General features: G+C 47.7%; 1 protein-coding gene across 3 annotated transcripts in view; it reads right to left on the reverse strand.

Moving 5' to 3' along the window:
- Tspan9 (tetraspanin 9) overlaps positions 1 to 16412 on the reverse strand; it is a 184721-nt gene that overhangs the window by 112226 nt on the left and 56083 nt on the right. For all 3 annotated transcript variants that reach the window (XM_026788231.1, XM_026788229.1, XM_026788230.1), the window contains one exon: positions 10543 to 10648. The gene's annotated coding sequence lies outside the window, so the exon portion shown is untranslated. The remainder of the gene's footprint in view (positions 1 to 10542; positions 10649 to 16412) is intronic.

Raw genomic sequence — 16412 nt, forward strand, 5'->3', positions numbered from 1 at the left:
AGAATACTACCTCATGACATATTAGCTCCCCCAGTTACACACGTGCAGCAGGTCCTGACGATCCACAGAATGCGTGCTATCCCACCACGGCTTCCCCACAACAGCCTGGATTCCTCTCACCTGTGCTACTGACCAGGATGTCGATGCCATGAGGACGTGGCCTCTCTCCACCTCCCATGACTTTCTGTTTTCTGTTCAGCCTAACAACTTACCAAAAAGACCAAGCAGGCGTCACAGATTGACACCCCCAAACCAGATCCAGCGCACAGACAAGTCTGATTCAGTACACATCATGCTTTTTGCTTGTTTGTTTTGTTTCATTTTGTTTTGTTTTTTTAAATGCCAGTTGTTTAGAATCAGACCAGGAGATGTTACCTGAAAATCAGGAGTCCAAACTTCCCTAGGAACCAGCGATCCCAGAGAATTCCCACTGTGTTTGTCTGACCATGTCATTCAGCTGAGGGCTGGGGACGGCTCTGCTACTGAAGTTCTCTACAAAGGGGACTTCACTGTGATCATGTTTGACCACTGGCACCCCAACCCTGGGTACTGATTCCTGAGGAGGACAAGGAGAATGAGAGCTGTGGCAGCAACTTCTGCTGCACAGGCCTGGAGCCCAGATGCTCGCAGGAACTGAGGTGCACGTAAGTATTTATTTAAAACAAAAGAATCATGTTTCCCGTTTGGCCTTGAAGCACTAGTTCCTCTTTTACATAGCCAAATATTTGCAATCGTGTTCTAGAGGTTTGGGCATTCTGCTACAGAAGAGCAAGAGCAAGACACACACAGAGAGAGAAAGAGCAATGTAAGTTCTAGCAAATGCCTGGCTCACATTCTGATGTAAACAATCCAATCAGCTGGACCTGAAGAGCAGGCACGTGCTCAGAGCAGGCTTGGGCAGCTTCTTCAGTTTGTCACAGGCCCCACCACGCCACTCTGTCTCCCTTATCTGAGTTCTCAGCCCCGCATCAAGTTCCCTATTGATGAATGGACCGAGCACAGCCATTTGAGACTTCATGGTTCTGTGGGTAGAAACTAGTGCAATCGCTCCTGCAGTCAATGGCATCAGACAGGAACGTGCACGGAAGACTTCCTGAATGACCGAAGCTGGCCTCCATGATGTACCTGATCCTAGTACTCCGAAGAGGAAGGCAGATGGATCAGAAATTCAAGTCCATTTTCAGCTACACAGTAAGTTTGAGGCCAGCTTGGGCTACCAGAGATCTGTCTCAAGCAAACAAATAAACTATAAAGAATTCCTGAACAGGCCAGACAACAACATACTCTCAATCTAGACACCAACGCCAGAAGACTTCAGAGGCAGAGCTACACCAAAAATGCAATTGCCAGCCTCTAAAATGGGGTCTCTGCCACCAGACTGACTTCCCAAGGGCAGTCTGTGAGGGCAGACGCTGATCAGACTGTGATCTGAGCTAAATCTGGGGCTGCTCTCAGGCACCTGACTTCCGGCTGGTATTTAAGAGCCCATAGTAAGCTCTTCCGTTACTCTAGGAAAGAATGAAAGAATGCTGAGCCTCTCGATTTGTCCTAGAGAAACTGCACAAAGGAGAGTGGAGACTGGGAGCTAAAGAGACCTGTGTACACACACAAGTACACACACATACACGCATGCACCGCAACTTATGCTAACGCGTCTTCCTGCATTGTTTCTAGATGAGTCAAAACTAAGCAAACTACTGGGAAAAAACACTTGGTGATTCTATGCAGCCATTTAAAAGTCTAATTGTGATGATTATGGAGCCTGTGTTAGAATATTAAATAAAGCAAACACTCCAAAATCCTATCTACATTATGACTATAGAAACATGTTTAGCAGCAAACATGAGCTGAAGGCACCACGAACTAATGGCAAGGTGATCTGTCATGATGATAGCTTGTGAGGCCTTTTCTCTTATGTTTTTGATTTGCATTCTTATTACAAAGCATGGTTTAGACAATAATACTTTTTTTTTATGCCCAGCTGCTTCTGACCCTGAAATAAACTAGCCCAATCTAAAAACAGACTGTGGAGAGTTAGGTGGCAAATCGTTGCTGCATTTGGGCCTGTGGGAGTGCTACAGGGTCAGGAACAAAGTAAGAGTGTCATCAATCAGTCGGCAGATTTGGGTGGTTCAAAGGAGGCATGCCCCTGCACCCATGTTCTATCAAAGGAGCCATAGCATTCCACACTGAGATTTCCTGCCACCCTGGGGTCCCTGCCTACCACATGCACAGGACCCTCTATGGCTCTGTGATTTACACAGTGGTTTCCAAAGTGCGTCATCTGATGCCATATATGGAAAGAAAGTGGCTGACTATGGCCTCCGAGCTAGAGATAGCCCAGAGCAGCAGAGTTCTCACCCTTGGACCCACAGGGACCCCATGATCTGCACCCCTAAGACCTCCACAACTGTCCTTTATTCCTCCAAGGTACATTTTGTCTCATCTATTGCTGGGGCCTCTGAACACAGATAGAAGCAGAAGGACAGGACAACTACCAAGGGGTCAGGCAGATGCCAAAGCCCAGCCCACCATGGCATCAAGCCAGTCCTTCAGCAAGAGAGGAGCTGGGTGTCAGGGCCATCAGGACAACCAGAAGAACTGATTCTGCAATGGCTTCCTGGGTAACTGGGCACTGGGGGACTGTGAAGCGGCAAGTCCTTGCATCCACTGTGACAAAGAGTTGGCACTTTGGGAGACAGAAACTTTCTTGCCTCTGGTTTCCAATGAGATCAGATTCCCCAGGGAGAGAGATCTCCCACTATGAAATCCCAGGAGAGAAAGCAGGCGGAGAATGAAACCTCCTTGAGAGCTGAGAGTTGTCTAAGCCAAGAGGCCCAGTCACACCCAATCCAGTGAGACTCTCATTTACACCTGATTCCCAGTGTTGGCTGTTCAATTCCACGGATGGTTCAAGGTATTCTTTTTAAATAAGTAGAGAAGAGGAGGTAATGGAGGAAGTGAGAGAGTGTGATGTCATTCATTGACACCCCAGTTGGTTCAGAATCTGGGTGTATAGAACAAGTCCTGGGAATGGGTAAATGGGTGGCAGCCACCAAGGGAAGGAAGAGGGCAGTGGGGCTGGTCAGGTCATTAAACTATTGATGGACATGTGCAGTCCTATGGGCCACCCAGCTGGTCCCATCTGCCATAAGAGGAGGCAGGAGAAAAGGGCTTAAAGGGGCCAAGAGGGACCAAATGTGAAGGCGGGGTGATAGCCACAGCCCCTCCTGTAGGCAGGCAATCTCAACCCCGGGGTTATTTCCAGGCACTTTTTCTGTGAGAAAAGAATGTCAGGAATGCGGTGGGCCAAGACCCAAATCCACCCTGACATGGGCTCAGTGCCCACTCTGATGACATACGGGGGGCTGGCCTCCACAGCCTGGAGTCAGAAAACCTGCTTACGGAATTCAGAGTGGCAGCCAGAAACACACTGCATAGGTACAGCATGAAATCTCCCTCAAAGCTGAGTACATGCAGTGGGCGTGCAGCCGTGTGCATACGCACACATAGGTACGCATATGAAACTACACACGTGTTCTGTGTGGTGTGTGACAGTACACTACAATCTACATGGAAAGGTGGCCAGAAACACACTCCTGGATTTTTATGGCTCTTTGGGGACCTATCTCCAGGAAGTGCTAGCAACTGCAATCCAATCATGTCCCTGGCTTGAGAAGCTGGCTGGAGACTGGGAACTGTGCAGGAGGAGGAAGAACTTCATGGGGAAAAAATGTTGACAGAGTTTAATGTCAAGCGGAGGACGAAGGCTTTCGGGTGAAGGCAGCTTCCTGAGAAAAGCGGGCTTGCTGAGCACTCCAGCAATGTGTCTGAAGCTGTGCAGGAAACATTGAGTTAAAAGGCACAGAAGAGGGCTGGGTCCCCAAGGGCTGAACAAGTCTGGGGTAGTGAAGCGGTAATACCCACCCTCTCTCTCCTGCAGTGCCTAGAACTTGGCACACTGAAGTCTGCCCTTATGTGGGAATTAACTAACTAGGCAACCCCCAGCTAAGAAGGCCCAGCAAGTCTGAAAAGTCCAAACATATTCTGTCCTCACCAAAAGACCCAGGAAAAGGGGAGAAGAAAAAACGAGCGTTCACTGAGCAGCTAACACAGGTCAGCTGTTCAGAAGTCTCACACTACTGGCAAGACCTGGAACTCAAGAAATTTCCTGGGAGTCACATGGCAGAAACCAAGACTAACGCCAGGTCTGTCTGCCACCTCCACCTTCTATCTGGTGACCACTTTTCCCAAAGTAAACATTTCCTAGCTCCCCTGAAAGAATAAAACAAAATAGCAGACAAGCAAAACTAACAAGCTCTCTGGTGGCTTTAGACAAGTCTCTCTCCCTGGGCATCTCTTATCCCTCATAGAAGAAACAGGTGAGAGCAAAAGCCCAGTGAGGTCCCCAGCAGCTCATCTTCCTCATTGTACTTTAACTGTGATTCTCTTGTCTGTATCGCAGATAGACTATGTATTCCACTCACGCTGTCTGCCCCTTCTGGCCTGAGCTATGTCTAGAACACCACCAACACTCACGAAGTACAGAATTCATGAACAACAGCTCAGGGAACAATTCTGTCTCCAAAGGTAGCATGTTTCAGTGAACACACTCATGAAAACCTACTTCCCGGGAGATTCCTCCTAGAAGACGGGAGAGCTGGTCTAGCGCAAACCTAACTCTGCACAGAAATCACTGGCAAAGTTTTTCAAGATGCAGGTTGCAGACTCAGAGGTTCTGGGACAAAGGCCCAGGAATCTGAATTATTGACAAGCTCCCCAGATGTCTCTAGCTCAGAGCCAGGCCTGGAATCACTGCCGTCTAGTACTTGACTAACAGTCATTTGGTCTTGCGTTTGGACTAGATGGAGCAAAGAAAGAGAAACAAAAGAAAGGATTCTCTCACACAGCCTTCCTTCCAGGGGCCTTGGGTCCACCTCTGGCACCATGCTGCTGCTACCTGTCGGTGGCGTGGGGCAGATAGCCACATTTCCCACACTGTGGGTGGACACAATGAGGCCGGACCAGGAAAGCCTTATCTCCCTCTTCCTCTTTTCATCTTGCTCTTTCTTGAATTCAGGGAGAATGCCAGGTCCTTAGAGTCCTCAAGGACTCGATATTAGGAAACAGATCAGAGCCAGGCACAATGATGCTGGTGCCCGGTCAGGCATCTCTCCGACCCCGTGCAGGGACAAAATGTACCTGCTTGAAGGTCACATGCCTATGTTTGACCTCACACACAGCCTTACCTGGCTAGGCTAGTAGGTCAAAGGTCCCAGCCCTTTCCTGCAAACCCTTCCATTCACATACTCATGGGAATTACAGCGACACTAGGAGGGCCAAGCCCTTAACTAAGCCACATATTTTTTCTCAAAAAGAGCGTTTATCTCCCAGAAAAACAAGTGCCATGAGCTGAAAGCTGAGCCACCCACACCCCATGATTTACTCAAGAGCCAGGAGCAGAACCCCCACCCCAAGCCTCCTCCCTCTGGAGACACTTCCCCTAGAAGCAGGAGCCAGTTACCTCAGCCAGACACATGCAAGAGGCCTCTCTTCTCCTTGTCTCCATCCTCCCCCCAGCCTTGGCTGAGATTGATGGAGCCAGGACAGCTGCAGCAGTGGAGGAGGGGCTGGGGTGTGCAACAGCTGGACGGAGGGAGGGCCCTTCCCCCGGCTGGGCAAGGTCCCAGCCGGCCCTGGAGAGACAGGAGAGACAAGGGTCTCTTCTGCGCAGTTCTCCTTGAGAACAGAATGCGAACACTCGACTCCATTTTTGACCCTGCTCCACAATCCCTCCTGGTCCCTCAGAGTCAGGCAGGTGTCGGTGGATTCCACAGAGAGCAAGGTCACACAGGAGTAAGGATACGTGTCCACGACCCCCGTGAAAGACCTGGCCCTCTCACACATCCTGCACCCCCTACAGCCCTCCCACTCACCAGCCAAACCCAGGCCATGGAGGACAAAATCAGGACCCTTCTCCAGAGAAGAAACTATGACAGTACAGCAGCCTTGCGATGGGAGAAGATGGTGGTCTGTGCCTTAGGAGACATGCCCCCTTTGCAAGCCAGACTTGGGAATCTCTACAGCCTTAAAACCAAGGATCAGCTCCTCTACAGCTTCAATTTCCAGTTCCCTTGTGGCCAAAAAAGGCTGCCACAGAGTAGCTCTTGAAATCAGAAAGCTGGCATGCTGATGACTGCCATATATTGGGCCTCGGTTTCCACATTTGTTGAACAAGTGCTTCAGACTTTGGGTTCATTTCCTCCTCCGATCCTATCAACTCATTCAGTCACAGCACAAAGGCAAGCGCCCTGAAGGCCTTTCTTCTAAGGAGTCCTCATTGTAATGGCCTGCCTGGCTCAGCAGTGCCTCCCACATGGGCAAGGCACTTGTACTTTGCCCCCATGCCAAGCCTTCATTTGGCCTCCAAGTGTGTCTAAGAAGACCGAGGGCATCCTTTATCACCCCATGTAGGTACACCATGTGTACAGTCTTGTGATGAATACCTCTAGGAAGGTGCCTCACACCACCGGTGGGCCAGCATGTGGTAGCACGGCATCCATGGAGCAGGTGGCCAATAATATTCACACTTTTATGAGCCGGAAGTAAATGAAATAAAAAGCTCAGCTCCTCAGGCACACTAGATGCACTGTGAGTGTTCTCAACATGTAGTCCGAGACCACAGCCCCAGTCATGCAGGAGGAATACTGCCGCAGGTGTGGCAATGGGCCACAAGATGGTTGAGGGGAGGGGTGTCAGGAAGTCCAAGGTAGCTCACACTGAACCTGAAGAAGACAAATGGTGGCGACCCTGAAGAAGTGAGAACTCTGAAGGGTTCAGGGTCCTGCAGGCCCACCAACCGCCCTCCTTTCTGAGGGTCTCTCCGGCTCCCACACCCAGCAGGACACGGCAGGCAGCTGTCACATCACGCTTCATTTGTAGAATGCATGGGATGCCTGACATTCTCTCTAGCTCCTGGCAGACTCCTGGCCTTTCCTAGCTCAGGGTCTGCATCCTGTTCAGGGTGCCACCTCCTGCTGCCCGGCAATGCTCTATGCCCTGCCTGGCTTCAGGCATCTCCAACCCATCTCCAACCCAGATCCACAACTGCCGGGCCACAAACCCAAGCAGAAGGGTAAGAAAGAGAAAGGACAGAAAGCCAGCTTTAACCCAGCACCTGCTGTATCACAGTATCACCAAGGTCCCCTCATTTACATTTTCCCATCTGATGTTCCAAAAATGGGACAAATGTGGTTAAGCCCTTTTGTCCAGACACAGAAACTAAGACTCAAAGGAGGGTGACCTGTGCAGAAGAGTGCCAGGATGCAAACTGAGAAATGTCTAGCCAGGCAGTGGTGGTGCACGCCTTTAATCCTAGCAGCCAGGGAGAAGAGGCAGGTGGATCTCTGTGAGTTTGAGGTCAGTCTGGTCTACCGAGGGAGTTTCAGGATGGCCAGAGCTACAGAGAGAGACCCGGTCTCAAAAAACAAAGCAGAGAGAGAGACAGAGACAGAGACAGAGACAGAGACAGAGAGAGAGAGAGAGAGAGAGAGAGAGGAAAATGTCTAGTTCCAAAGCCAACCAGCCTCATGCCCTCAGAAGCCATGCAGCCTCTGATAAAGCATGGGGCATCAATATTCCACCCCCGGTGGCCCCACCGCAGAGACGCAGAGAAGCATCAGGGGCTTACACGGCTCGCCTTTCTGGCTAACAGCAGTCCAGAATGCCAGCCTTAAGGAGGTACAGAAAGGCCACAGAAGCAAAGACGTGAGGATGGAAGGGCGTAGAGGGAAGCAGAGAGCAAGGCAGCAGGGCATGAGCAGGGGCGCTGGAACCTTGAGTCTGGTTGTTATTAATCGCATGTGCAGCAGTTTGTCTAGAACCTGTCTTCCCCACAGCTGCGCCCCAACACAGTAGGCGCTTAATAAGCACCTGTAAGACGATGGAGGGTGTAGACAGATGCTGGGCGGAATGACAAACAACGCCAAGGACGAGAGCCAAAGAAAAGCCCCTTTCTTCTGCCTTTTCAGAGACCTCCATCTCTACGAGGCCTTCCTGACCTTTGCTCCCCTAGGGGAGGAGACACCACAGAGAGGCTGTCCTTCTCCAACAGGCTTCAACCTGTCACTTGGCCCCCTGACTATCAGCCACAACCCTGAATGACTGTAGATCATGATTGAGGCTATGGCAAGGGCGAGGTCACCGAAAGATCTCCTAGTCCACAGCTCTTATTTTATAGATGACAAAACTGGGATCCAAGTGAGGGCCTGGCTTGCCGGGGGCGGAGGGGGGGCATATGGCTTCAGCGTGGAGAAGAGTTTCTTGTGCTTGTACCTGAAGGACTTGAGTGCCCAAAGGTTCATTGCTAGGCTGGGTTGGAGCCTGCAGCCATCTGTCTCCAAGGCCTGCCAACAGGCCTTCCCTCCCATGTACCCCTGGTAATGAAGCCCACTGCAGGTGATCTCAGAATACTGCACCAGGGGGAGGTTCTGCTGGCTATGGCTCCAGCCTTTAATTTCCGATTTCCCAGCCTGACACCCCTAATAGCCTAGACCCTTTCTGCTCTGGCCCCAGTTGGTCATACATCACCGTAGCTGATGCCAGCCATGCCTTCCCCCAGCCATCTGGACAGAGAAATGAGCAAAGAGCAGGACAGGATGATCTTGGCAGAGGCCTGCTGGGAAGCCACAGACACCTGGTCCCTACCCTGCCTGCCCTTGCTGTGAATGTATTATCAGGATGCATAGTGGTAAGATGGCAGCTTTTTTTTTTTTTAGGTCTCAATATCCCCTGACATAGCTTAGAATCTTTTACCCCAAAGACAACAAGATCTGCTGACATGAGTGTTCCTCTGCCTCCTTCCTCCCCAGTATAAAGATAACACATATCAATTCAAGTGGAACATCCTTGAGGTACACCGTGGCCCCTGTCCTGCAGAAGTGCTCAATCAAATCTGTGAGTCAAAACAAGCTGACATTTAAAAAAAAAAAAAAAAAAAAAAAAAAAAAAAAAAAAAAGGCCACTTCCCAAATGAGAGAGCCACCAGGCGAGTAACGCTGAGCAAGGGCATCAAGGAAGGCACAGTTAGGACAGTCACGACAGGAGCGCCTGGAGCCATGCTCAGCCTGGAGGCAAAGCGTGAGTGACCAGGGGTCCTGAGTACACACTGAACCACACACCACACACAAAAGGATGCCCCAGGCTGCCTGTACTCATGAAAAGGGCACAGGGAGAACATTAGGACTGAACTAGGCATGTGAAGCAAGGAGAATTGCTGGAAGGTGCCCCCAAGCTGTGCAAGGCAAAGACACAAGGTGCAGGAGAGCAGCCTCGAGTTCTCACATCTGGGGGAAGGAAGGGGACGAGGATCATCAGAAGGCACTGTCCAAAACCAACGTCCTTTGCATCTGCATTTGGCCCCAGTGCAAACTTCACTGAAGGGGTGTCCTGGCATAGGATCGCATACTCATGAAGGCTTGTCCTCAGAGCACCCGTGGGTGACGAACTTCACAGAGGAGAGTGACTAAGAGCACAGGGAATCCAACTCAGGAGACCAAGCATTCAAATGTCTGAGAGTACGGGGGACTTGTATTCAAACCACAACACCCGACATCTTTTGACAGGAAGTGAGTATTCCTGTCTGCAAAGGACGGACAGCAATAATCATCAGACGCTCCACGGTGTGAGCTCCCTCACCACCTACCACCTTAAACAACACAATTCTCGCCTCACAGTTCTAGAAGCCAGACAGCCAAGATGTCCACAGAGCCAGACCTCTGAAACTGCTACGAGAGCCTCCTTCTTGTTCTCTCAGATGGGGATGTAGATGGCAGCCCTTGGTAGATGAATCGCTCCCTTCTGCCTTCCTCCATCCTCAAACGGCATTCTCCTTTGTGCCAATGCCTAAATTTCTCTTTTAGATGAATACCAGTCACCAGCTAATCCAGTGTGACCAACCCTATAGGACTGGTTTGATTACTGGTTTGATCAGCTTAGCTTGATGATAGCTGCAAAGACCCTTATTCCAAATTAGGAGAACACACAGGCTCCAAGCAGATATCAATGCAGAGGGAGGGCACTATTCAATGCACTGTACTTACTGTCAAAAGATGTCAGGTGTGGTGGTTTAAATAACATGCTCCCCATTTTCTTGGGCATTTGAATACTTGATCCCTATTGGGTGGCAGTTTGGGAAGGTGGAGGTGTGGCCTTGCCAGAGGAATTATGTCACTGGGAGCAGGTTTTGAGAGCTTAAAATCCTTGCACCATTTCAAATTTGCTCTCTGTGCTTACAATTTGAGATGTGAGCTCTCAGCTATTTCTGCCACCATGCCCGCCTGTTACTGCACTATGAGCCATGGCCGTGATGGACTCTTATCCCTCTGGAACCATAAGCCCCAAATAAACCCTCCCTCTTGTGAGTTGCCTTGGTCGTGGTATTTTATCACCACAATAGAAAAAGAAAGAATACACCAGGTACGCAATAGAAAAAGAAAGAATACACCAGGTACGCAGAAACCCAGATTCCAGCCCCACACCTACCTCTGACTGCCAGGTCACCTGAGCCGGCTCCCCAGTCCTCTCAGTCACTATCCTCTGTGAGGGGACAGCTTGGATTTGATTTCCCAAGTTCTCGCCAGCTGCAAAGCTGCCAAATTAAAAGCAATTAAAAATCAGCACAAACTCACAATTTCAACAATATAAAGAGAAATAAATATAGAGACATACATGGCCTTGCTGGCAGCCATGAGTCTCCTAGATCTGGTCACTGGGAAGCCCTGGAAGAAGTAAGGGCACTCGGAGCCTGCATCCTGATTTCTAAATGCCATTCTCCAATAGAAGCCAGGGCTCTCTAGAGCCATGACCGACCGATTGATTCCAGGTTTCTAAACCCCAGTCTCCGGCAGACCTAGGAATCCTTACAGCAGTGACTGGTTCCAGGGACAGGGTATGCACCTAGAGTTTTCTGTAATGCTTGAACATAATCAATGCTTTAAAAATAAAAAAATAAAAATAGGAGCCATGTCAGTTCAAATGATCATAGGCACCAACTGAAAGATGTCTCAGTGATTACAGCAAGAGCAACTGGAACAAAGAAGCAACTATTCAGCCAGAATCCACAGCACAAATATCATATTTATTATGTATCATTTGCCCATGCTTTTATTGTATTATGTATTTATGAGTCTGTAATAATAAGAATAACTAAGTGAATAAATAAATAAGTGGGAGAGGATGATTCCTTCCAGAATTACAATTAATAAATGCAGAAAAATGAAGTAAACAGAAAATTACATTTATACAAACACCACTGTAGCAGGCAACGCGGTTGATGGATTAGCTAAAATTACTGGGTGAGAGTCCCGGGAACAAATGGGTATTTGTCTAGTGTCAGAAGTATCTGCTCCTCCAAACACTTGCTAATTTCAAAGAAGAAATTACAGCTCTATAGTGTGGGCACTGGATGACATCGCCTCCTCCTTGTGATCAAGGGTGACATCACCGTTAATAACACACACTGGCCTCCTGCCCCCTGATACTGTACTCTGAGGAGGATAGTGTCGCTGTTGAGGGGTAGTGCCCAAAATGTATAATTTCAGTCTCTTCATGAGAAAATGAGATACACCCAAAGCGACAGTCTAGAGTGCCAACTAGGCCTGTGCACCCTCCCACGCTCATGAAGACAACCTGAGGGACCCAACGACTAAATGCAGTGTGCAATCCTGAGACAGAAAGGGCACCTGTGTGAAAGTTCAAATCAGGTGTGGGTTTAGTTAGCAATAGTGCACTGTTGACATCTTGGCTTTCAAAGCCATAGAAAGCCAGGCCTCGTAAACCATGGGCTGTGACTGAACCCCACATGGAAATGAACTTGGTGGGGGCTCAAAAAAGTCTCTAAATACACAATGACCAAAACTAATTCATAATGAAATCTATAATGAACCCGAGGTGATTCTAGTGGAGCGCACTTGTGGGGTACCATGTAATTTCCCCACAGCCTTGGTTCTGAACACAAGACATGCAATGTGACCTATTCACCCTGCCACACCACAAAATGCCAATGAACATGGCCTATGGCATCTCAGCTGAGATTTGAGGCCACTGCATAGTATGAATGGCAGCGTTCTCACGCACACATAACACTGTGCTCTCACAGAAACACGATGGCTTAATTACGGAAAACAAAGACTTTCCGTGTTTTCCTACTGTCACTCCTTGGTGCCTAAATATCAAATTAGCATACCTTTTGATAGTGCTCCATTAAAAATGTTTGTTTGTAAAAATTACTCTTAGAGTTGCTGACTTGAATGTCATAAAAAAATTGTAAAGTGAATTTTGGTTTAGAGTTTCCAATAACTTCTCAAATGGGCCTCAAAAGACTTCTGCTGTTTGTGTTCTAGAGAGTGTGTGAAGCAGCATTCTCGGCGTTGACAATCATTAAATCAAAATATCGATCAACTCTGAAAAACACCGAAGATGCTATGAGACACAGCATCAAACATTCCACCAAGATGTAATTCTTTATGTAAAAACATGCAAGCTCATCTACCTCGTTAGTATGCAAATTGTTTATTGTCTCTAATAAATGATAAAATGTGTATAATGAAAAATCACCTTTAAATACATTTCTTTATCATTCATTGTCAGTAAATACTTGATTTATATACTATATGCCCAGGATCATGTAACAATTTCTCTGATAAAGAGCAGTTACAAGTAGGAAAGGTTAAGACGCCTTAACTGACAGTGGTGGTGCACGCTTTTAATCCCATCCAGCACTTGGGAGGCAGTGGCAGGCGGATCTCTGTAAATTCAAGGCCACGCTGGGCTACACAGAGAGTTCTAGGACAGCCAGAGCTGTTACACAAAGAAATCATGCCCCCCACGACTGGAGAGGTGGCTCAGTGGTTAAGAGCATTGCCTGTTCTTCCAAAGGTCCTGAGTTCCATTCCCAGCAACCACATGGTGGCTCACAACCATCTGTAATGAGGTCTGGTGCCCTCTTCTGGCCTGCAGACATACACACAGACAGAATATTGTATACATACTAAATAAATAAACAAGTAAATAAAAAAATGTTAAAAAAAGAAAGGATAAGTAGTGTTTTTTTTAAAAAAAATCATGCCCCCCCACAAAAAAAAGCAAGATGTACAGTGTAGGAGAGACCCAGCCAATCACTTTACTTGGGGGTGGGGTCCCCCGAGGATATTTTTTACTTGTAAAGATTGCAGACACGCTCCCAGCCACCCCTTCTGCTTTCCTATTCACCATGGGAACCTCTGGTTCTGTAAGTCTATTTCCCCATTAAAACTGTATATATTTTTACAAAAAAAAAGGGGGGGGAGGATTAACTGGTTTGATGTGATGATTGGTATTTGTGAATTACTGTTTTTAGAAAATTGTATTGGTACTGTTTCTTGTATATTGATATATTGAATATTGAATGTGAGTGTTCCTACCTCTATTTTTGTATAAGAATATGCTTATAACTTTGTTTATATTGTATTGATACATCTACCATATTACAATGTACATTTCTACCTCTGATACTATTTATATAATAACATTGTTTACAGTTGAAGATCATTGTCTTCATATATTGTACAGTTGTTTATTCTCTTAGTCTTTAAGTTAGATAGGTATTGAGAATTATATGTTTGTCATATTTATTTTTAGGTTAATCAGGTCTTTTAGATACATAGAGATTATATAGTATAGATAGAATAATCTTCGTCATATTTATTTTTAGGTTAATCAGGTCTTTTAGATACATAGAGATTATATTTAGTATAGATAGTATAATCTTCAGCCTCTTCGAAGAGCTGCAGAAAATGGCCTTTAATCTAACCTAGAATCTTCTTAATCTAACCTAGAACTCTGTGCCAAAGAGACACAATTACTCCTGGCAATGCCATTCTACTCCCGAGAGAACGTTGAGCACCAAAGACACTCCACTGGGAGCTTGTCTTCTTGACAGAACTGGCCTTTAGATTAAGAAAAGCCCATACCTCAACTTCTGACAAAGATACAGAATATCCGTAAGTGAATGAAACAGGATTGTGTTATCCTGCCAAGACAGGGTAGGATAGTTCTAAGAAAGTTCCTTGCCTTTAATAATGGTATGTCAGTTATGTTAGGCCTTAGCCAAAGTTGGTTGACTCAACATTACAAACAAGACTTTAGGTGATTGCCCAGGTAGTCAGTTGTCTCTGTCAATTGTTGCACATTTTGGATATCTCTCATTTGTTAAGTAATATTTATTCCCTTCTCAGATCTTTGACAAAGTTGAAGATTATACAATTGTAGTTACTCTCTACATTATTTAGACTCCTTGAGATAGAATGTTTAGCGAAACTTTTGTTCTCAATATTGTTTGTTATATTTATTATTTGTTACTATTGTATATAGTTGTATTTGGTCTGGATCTATCTTATTTAGACAACAAGGGGAGATGTAGGAGAGACCCAGCCAATCACTTTACTTGGGGGCGGGGTCCCCCGAGGATATTTTTTACTTATAAAGATTGCAGGCGTGCTCCCAGCCGCCCCTTCTGCTTTCCTTTTCACAGCAGGAACCTCTGGTTCTGTAAGTCTATTTCCCCATTAAAGCTGTATATATTTTTACAATCTGTCTGCATTCATTTTACGCCGATAGCACAGAGTGTGTGGCACATGTCATATACATGCAGCAGGCTGCAGAATGTATATACACATGTGCATGCTACATGCATCTGCAGACATGCTACACAGAAGGCTTATGTGTACACACATCTGGAGACAGGCTACAAGAGCATGGGAACTTTGGAAGGATGGGGATGGGGTAGGGGTAAGGAAGTGGGGAGAGGAAAAATGGTCTTCTTGCTGTTCCAGGCAGCTTGCTGAGCCGCGGATCCGATTTTCACACAAGGATTACTAGATTACATTCTTCACCACAGGCAGCTGTCCCTGTCAAATAAATAATCATCACCTTACATTTATATATCACCTTTCATCGCGCAGCCCCTTCCTACAGCGAGGACCAGCCTGGGAACAGCTTCATGCCCTCTCAGGAAAGGGCGGGAGAAGAAAGCGGGAGTGGCTCCCACAGAGGGAAGCAGCCTGAACCCTAATGGGCTCCATGAAAGGAGAACTGGAGCCGACCAGGAGGGGAGCCTGTGGTGTAGTATGCTATGGTATGAAAGAACAGCCTGGCCAAGGGGGCGTCCAGAGGCAGCCAGGGCTAGGCCCCCGCAGGCAGGACTGCACCAACCCAGCAGCAGGCTCAGGTGAGACTGGGAAGGTCTCTCCTCTGAGAAGTTGTTTGAACTAAAAGACACGCATGTCAGAGGGAATCCTGAAGCTCCCAGAGGAAAGTCCAGAGCACCAAACCCTGCAATTCATCCACTAGCCAGGCAAGAAAAGGTGGCAAGCAAGAGTCCTACAAATCCCAAGGACAGAAAACAGGAGTTCTCCTAGGGGCTGTCATAGGTCCCCTTCTGAACAGGGCGACCCCACTCTGGATCAGCCTTAAGCAGCTGCCTAGTCAAGGCAATGGCTTCTTCCAATGAGGTGCTGTTCCCACAAAAGAGAAAGGAAGAAAGACCCCAGGATACAGTGGAGCCAGTACAGATGGGAACCTGACCCAGAGGGGGCTTCTGATCACTAGCCCTGTGCTGTATAAGCACTCAGACACTAGGCCAAATCGCACAGGCCTGCCTCTGCTTAAAACACAGGGGCTAGCCAGCACCACCATCACGAAAGCCAGGAGCAAATGGGGACCAGGACCAGGGAATGACACAAGTAACAGAAGGAGAGGCCACAGGGGATGGGGACACACCAGGCTTCGCAGACACAGGGGTCCTGGTAGTCCTGCAAAGATGAGTGGAATGAAGCAGAGCAGAGGAAGGGGCAGGAAGAAGAATGGCACCAGGACACACAGCATCCCAAAAGCAGAGAGGTGAGCAGAGCATCCATCAATAACAAGCTGGGAGCTGAGGAGCAGCTGGAAAAGCCATTGAAATTGTGCTAAGGGGAGGGGCTGGCTCTCATCCAGATGCCCCTATGGGTACCCATGGCTTAGAAGGCTATACAAATCTTGGCACTGAGAAGCTAGCTTTAAGTGGATAGGGTGAAGATTTTATTTGTTTGTTTGTTTTTAAACTTCCTCATGACAGGATATTTGAGAGCTGGCAGAATTTTCAGAACCATGGTGGCCACTTTGGGTAACACAAAATTTAGTCCATCCCTTTGGCAAGGACCCCGAAAAGCCCTGGGTCCACTGAATCCCGTAGCACGCGTTGGGCCTCTAGTGCAGACTCCTATGTTCCCCTCTGACCTCCACTAAACTATCACACCCCATGCATCCCCATACTTCCTACTGGCCTATCCCAGTCTTCACAATGCTGGGCCTTCATGCCATACAGCCCACCTTTC

The sequence above is a fragment of the Microtus ochrogaster genome, unplaced genomic scaffold (assembly GCF_000317375.1).
Source record: "Microtus ochrogaster isolate Prairie Vole_2 unplaced genomic scaffold, MicOch1.0 UNK1, whole genome shotgun sequence".
Taxonomy (NCBI): Eukaryota; Metazoa; Chordata; class Mammalia; order Rodentia; family Cricetidae; genus Microtus; species Microtus ochrogaster.